This window comes from Mastomys coucha, unplaced genomic scaffold, assembly GCF_008632895.1.
Source record: "Mastomys coucha isolate ucsf_1 unplaced genomic scaffold, UCSF_Mcou_1 pScaffold20, whole genome shotgun sequence".
NCBI classification, from domain to species: Eukaryota; Metazoa; Chordata; class Mammalia; order Rodentia; family Muridae; genus Mastomys; species Mastomys coucha.
Genome location: NW_022196903.1, coordinates 76,421,974 through 76,428,628, shown reverse-complemented (window position 1 = coordinate 76,428,628; position 6,655 = coordinate 76,421,974). Strand labels below are relative to the sequence as shown.

At 43.7% G+C, this 6,655-nt stretch overlaps 1 protein-coding gene across 2 annotated transcripts in view; it reads right to left on the bottom strand.

Annotated features, from left to right (window-relative positions):
• Positions 1 to 1,128, bottom strand: part of M1ap (meiosis 1 associated protein) — an 80,908-nt gene extending 79,780 nt beyond the window's left edge. For both annotated transcript variants that reach the window (XM_031380889.1, XM_031380890.1), the window contains exon 1: positions 1,024 to 1,128. The gene's annotated coding sequence lies outside the window, so the exon portion shown is untranslated. The remainder of the gene's footprint in view (positions 1 to 1,023) is intronic.
• Positions 1,129 to 6,655: the final 5,527 nt, after the last annotated feature.

Genomic DNA, 6,655 nt, shown 5'->3' with positions numbered 1-6,655 from the left:
AGATCACACACATACACGCACGCACGCACGCTCGCACACAACACGCACATGCACACGTACGCACCAGCACGCGCCCCACGCACGCACGCACGCACGCACGCACGCACGCACGCGCGACAGAGAGGGGAAGAGAATGCAAGCATGAAAGGAACAATGAATGAATTAGAATTAATTAATTCTTCCTTCTTTCCTTCAGTCAGTCAGTCAGTCAGTCAGTCAGTCAGTCAGTCAGTCAGGGGGCTCTGGCCACTGCGGGTCTGAGGCCCGAGGCCTCGCTAGTCCTGTCACCCCTCAAGCGAGCAAGCCCTAGTGGACTTCGCCGACCCAGCAATGGTGTGGCAGTTCTCGGGCTGCACCCTCGCACCTGCCCAGGGGACTGACCTAAGTGTGTTCTCACACCAACCTCTGAGGCGCGACCCGGACTTAGGGCTTAGGCCCTTCAGTCTTAGCCCAGAGGCCTGAAGACCGAGCATAATTACCAGCCATGACTAGAGAGGGCGCCATCTCTGGGAAAGCTCGCTCGCCTCAGACAGTCACGCCCTCTCACGGGAACACTTCAGGAGATTCCTCAAGAGTGAGAACTCCTTCAGGAGTTGCCCCTCAGATAGGTCACCTCAGGCGTTCCCCTTCAGGTACCTTACCTCAGGCCCCGCTCCCTCAAGGGTCCACCTCAGAAGCCTTCCCCTGGGCAACTCCCTCAGTCTTTCCCACCTGGTTATCCCCCTCCCCATCAAACAAAAGCAAAGCTCTAGCGCTCTAAAGCTCCAGCCTAGAACCTTACTTAGCCGCTCATTTAGTCTATTCAGTTTGCAGGTCGGCCTTCAGACACCCTCTTGGTGTCTCCCTCAGACATTCCCCTCATTTTCCTTCAGGAGTCTCTTTCTGGAGGCAACCTGTCTACCCCCAGTTCTGGCAACTCCCTCAGGCAAATCTTTCCTTAGGTACCGGCTAAAGGGAGTTCCCTCTTCAGGCAGTACCCTCAGCCCACCCACTCCTCCCATCTCAGGAGTTCTCTTCACTCACCAAGCTCAGCACTCTGCAAGCCTTCCGCAGGCTCAGCCTCTATAGGAACCTCCTCCTCCGTCCACTTCCTCCGAGGCTCCACCGCTAGGAACCGCCTCCTCCGACTTTTCCCTGGGGGGCTCAGCCCTCCGAGTTCCTCTCTTATAGGGACCTCCCCTTGTAGCACCGCCCCCTCCCAGAGGCTCCTCCCACTGAGTCTCCTTCCTTCTGGGGTTTCTTCCCCACCCCCCGCCCCCACCCCAGGCTTCTGCAGTTCAGATGTTCCTTGGTTGCCACCTGTGGCTCCAGGATGAGCCATCTCACTGCACACGGCCCCTCACTCAGCTTCCTTCCTGGAGTTGTCGCTCAAGTTCTAGGGTGTCCTGAGACTAGTCCTCTGTGGTCCATGAGCAGTTGTAGATTTCACAAAAACATAATGAAGATAACTTTCTCTTCGTTGTGCCCCCCACGCTATCAAACTTAGGCGCAACACTCTACTGTGTTCTTGCCTCTGACCTTTCGTGTCTACAACTTTCCTCAGTTGGCCAGCTCTTATTTAGTAAGACCCGTGGCGAGCACATGATACCATGCAGTAAGCTATGATTTGGGTATGGAAATACACAAACAATGGCCATCACGTCCTCTGTCCCCTCGTAGAAGAAAATTGCCTTTTTTATTTTTTTCTTTTTGACAGTGGCTCTGTTCTTCGGTCTTACAGGTACATGCCACCATGCCTGATCCAATGAGATTTGTTAATGCATTGCTAATGTATTTGTTAAAGTAATGTATGTCTCAACTTGCACTGTAGGGATACTAGAATTATTTTTACATCTCTTCATCTTTTATGAAATAATTAAGGAAAATACTATTAAGCAGTTACTCTAGATGGGAGGCTGAAGTAAAGAGATTTTAATGAGTTAAGTGGGATAGATTTAGAGTCTATGAAAAGGTTTTTTTGGAGGTTAAAAAAGGATGACCTCATTGCTTCGTTTCTTTTGTTTTTGCCTTTACATTTTTTATTTAGTGTTATTTTATGTGTATGAGTGTTTTTACCTGCTTGCATGTCTGTGTACTGCGTGGGCAATGCCTGAGGAGGCCAGAAGAAGGCACTGGATCCTCTGCAATTGGAGTTCCAGATGGTTCTTGGCCATAACAGAGGGGCTGTGAAGGAACCCGGGGCCTCCGTAACAAGTACTCTTAACTGTTGACCACCTTTCTAGACCCTGCTTTTGCTTTTTTTGAGACTAGGTCTCTCGTCCTTGAACTCATGTTGCTCAAGTAATCCTCCTGTCTCAGCCTTCCTGAATATTGTAATTACAAGTGTGAGCTCCACAACCTGGCTTAAAAACTTCTATTCTTTTTCTTTCCCTTTTTCTTCTTTTCTTCCCTTCCCCACTCCCTCCCTCCCTCCTTCCTTCCTTTCTCTTTACTCCCTCCCTCTCTCCTACTCTCCTTTCCTTCTCTCTCTTCCCCCAGAGATTAATGCAAAGCAAATTCTCTTCCTCTGACTATATCCCTAGTGCCTAACTAACTTGAGCCTTTAAGCTTTTAGAAACTAATTCCAAGGGAATTCTCAAAGGAGACAAAAATGTACATGAAATCATTAATTACAAAGCTAACTAAAGTAAAAATAATCAGAAGAGCAATGGCTTAAAAATAACAATATATTCACTTGTAGGATACTATATGGATCTTAAAATCTGAATTTTTGGTGGGATGTGTTAAATCAGGATTGATGGAATCAATGTGGAAATAATAGGAAGTGGAGAGCAATCTTTACATGAGAAGAATTGCTCTTTGATTAGAACAAAAGATTTCATGCTGCATCAATCAATCCCCATCAAACATAATGGGAAGTGCTTTTGGGCCTGGGATTTGATTTCATCCTATCTACAAACAAACTGCAACTATACCATAGTAATGTAAGACCCTCAGTCAGAAACAAAAGGCTTTGCTGTCCATGGCCCAGCAAAAGGCCATCAGGTTATTTTTAGGGATTCTTTTGGCTCTCAAGTTCCATGGGACTCATGCACTATGGAGCAGAAGGCTACTGTGCTTGCAGTGGGCTTAAATGACTCTTGTATGTGTGTACATGTGTATGTGTATATACATATATATAGTGCATATATAGTATATAATTAACATATATATAAATATGTATGTATATGTAAGTATATGTAACTGCAAAGATCTGAAATTTGCACTAAGAACTATGAACTTAATTCTATATGGTATTACAGATTGTTCACATTTTCAGTAAGAATGATACTGCAAAAATATGGATTCAAGGTAGATGGAAGGGAAACAAGAAAGTCCAAGGAGATCAATCCAATAGAACCTTTTTTGATAATAGAAATGCTCTATATCTTCATTGTCTAACAGGACAACGATAAATGAGAGCAGTTCTGATAACAGGTGATCACATGACAGCAGAGCAAATGGCAGGGACTGATCAGTTATGCATTTATTCATCCATTCAAAAACAGTAAACACTCTGTACAGGTACTGTGCTAGGTATAGAAGATATGGCAGCAAGAAAGCATAATTCTCACAAGAGAGTTCATATGCTAGTGGAAGGAGTCACCCAGTGAGTAAACAGGTGAAAACATGATATATGAGATATTGGCAAGAAAGTAAACGCAACAGGTACCACCTACACTTCACATATAAGGAACCCGAGCATCTTCTCTCCAAAAGAGTCTCACAGTGATGCTTCTCAGTGTGTGCATCTCTTTAATGTGCATACTCTGATCCAGTAGGTCTGCAGTTCTGCAAGTTCTCTAGTGACACCCAAGGCTACTGGTCTTTGAGTAGCTAAGATACATACTTTTTCTAGGTTTGCCAAGTGACACAAACTGTTCCTTTAACCAGTTTGTTCTAACTCTGAATTCTAACTTCTTTCACTACAACCAAATGTTGTTCTCCAAAGCTACTATTGAGCTTCAAGAGGATAGCTGAGGGGCTGGAGAGATGGCTCAGTGGTTAAGAGCATTGGCTGCTCTCCTACAGGATCTAGGGTTTGATTCTTAGCACCCACATGGCAGCTCACAACTGTCTGTAACTCCAATTCCAGAATATCTTCTTCTGGCTTTACTGGACACCAGGCAAGCACAAAGTGTACAGACATACATGCAGGCAAAATACCCATACACATAAAATAATATAAAATAAAATAGTTTAAAAGAAGGGCAGAGCTGAATGTTGGTCAAAATGGGCTAAGGAATTTATTGTGAGGCAAAAAGGTGGACATACAATATTAGCTCTTCAAGAAAACTGAAAGTAAAGGAAAGTATGTGAACCACCCAGTAATTTGAAAGGGAATATCAGGTATGAATATTTTTGTGAGGAAGTAATGTTCAACAAATTAATAGTCCAGAGTGGATCAACAAAACTTTGACTATTTGAGTAGCAATGGCTTCCAGAAGCTCATGTATTTGAATGCTTAGTCAGCAGAGAGTGGCACTATTTGAAAGGATTAGAAGGATTAGGAGGTGTAGCCTTGTTGGAGGAAGTGTATCACTGTGGGTGGGCTCTGAGGTTTCAAAAGCTCACAACAAGCCCAGGAATGCACTCTCTCTTTTCTACAGATCAGGATGTATCTCTCAGCTAATGCTCCTTCCCTGCCTGGGTGCTGCCATGCTCCCCAACATGAAGATAATGGACTAACCCTCTGAATGTGTCAGCAGTCTCCCAGTTAAAGAGTGTCCCCAATCATGATGTCTCTTCATAGCAATAGAACAGTGACCAGGACAAAAGCAAACACTTGTTTTCCTAAAACTTAAAAGTTTATACTTGCTTTTGACCATTACAAAGTATTAGTAACACCATGAAGGAAGCAAATGAGAGGCATAGCCCAGGAGTGAAGACAGAGCCCAGACCTCAAAGATACAGAAGTCTGCATGAGATATTGAGACCTGGGGAGGAAGGAAAAGGTTAGTGAAGGAAACTTGAGGAGGGAGAACATGGTAAGCTTGTAAAAGGGCAGCGGAGACTCACGGTGCTAAAGAAGAAATTCTTCCCAGCTCTGTGCAAATGTACAAGCATATACTTCAAAATGTCAGGAACATCTATGGTCATAAATCTAGTAATTATATTTGGAAGTGTTTGAACAGGTAAAGAATTCATGATGACACAGGGTATAATTGTAGGGTGTTTTTTACTCTCTTAAACACCGAGCATTACTACTTAACTCCTGAATTCACAAAGATCATTTTCCACTCCTGACCATTTTCAAAGATCATCTTTCCTTTTAAAAACATTTTATTTGTTTGTTTTAAGATCTATTTTATTTTGTTTGTATGAATGTTTTACCTACATGTGTACCACATGCATGCTTGGTGCAAGAGGAAGTATTTAAGCCTTCATGTGGGTGTTGAGAATCAAACCTGGGTCCTTTGCAAGAATAACAAGGGCTCCTAACCAGTGAGCCAACTTTCCAGTCCCACAAATATCATTTTTTAGAACTGGCATGATTGAAGTTTTGATTATGGAAAGGAAACGAGATTGCTAGAAGAAAGCCACGACAGACCACAGTTGCCTTCATGAGCTGTGCACCTAATGGGAATGTGACCAAGACTAGAGAGTTGGTCAAGCTTTGCTCAAGAACTCTTCCCAGTAAGCAAACACTTACTAACAGAGAGACCTCCTTAGGAGACAGAACAGTGTATGAGGAGCTGAAGCAGTCTTCAGCCTGAGCTAGTCAAAGTCCTCACAGCTCATAGACAACACGGACGCACTTCCAGACTTCCATTCTACAGGTAACTGAGGGCTGCTTACTCATCACCATTCCAGCTCAGTTGTTATGAGCATTAACACTAACGCACAAAAAGAGAGGAGCGCGTTTCTGCATGGCTGGATTTGTTATCTGGTCACTACCGAGACGCGCTGTTGGTCTGTAAAGTACCTATTGCATACTTTACAAGTAGAATATAATTCTGCCATTTTAGAAAGGGCATCAGTAATGCTTCCAGCTGGTCTTTGTCTTCAGTTGTTATTCTTGATTTATGATTCTATCAGTTGCTGTGATAAAAGACCACAGCCAAAAGTGACATGGAAGAGTTTATTCTGGCTTATGTTTCCAGAAGGAGAGTCTATATGGTGGGAGGAGGCATGGTAGCAGGTGACTGAACCAGGAAGCTAAGAAATCATATCTTCAAGTATACCCCAAAAGCAGATAGGGCAAAGTGCAGTGAGGCTATAAACTCCCAAAGCCCAACCCCAGTGACATACTTCCACCAGCAAGGCAGCACCTCCTACAGTTTCAATAACCTCCCTAAACGGGGCCACAAACTGGGCACCAAGTGTTCAAATACCTGAGCCTATGGAGAACATTTCTCATTCAAACCACCAAAAAATTATATAACTTTTACAAATTCTTATTGGTCATTGCTTACTAATTATCATAATTTTATTGTGAATTTTCTAGGTAGCCCTTAGTAAATTGACAGATGTTTACATCCATATTATTTGTAACCCAAACTCTCTATCTTAAAAAAGTTATGTGTGTATGTGTGAGTGAGTGCCATGTCTAGGTGGGAGCAGAGGCTGGAAGACAGTGTTGGGTCTCTTGGTGCTGGAGTTACAGGCAGGTATGAGTTGCTTTGACATGGGTTCTGGGAACCAGACTCAGCTACTTCAGAAGAGGAGCAAATTC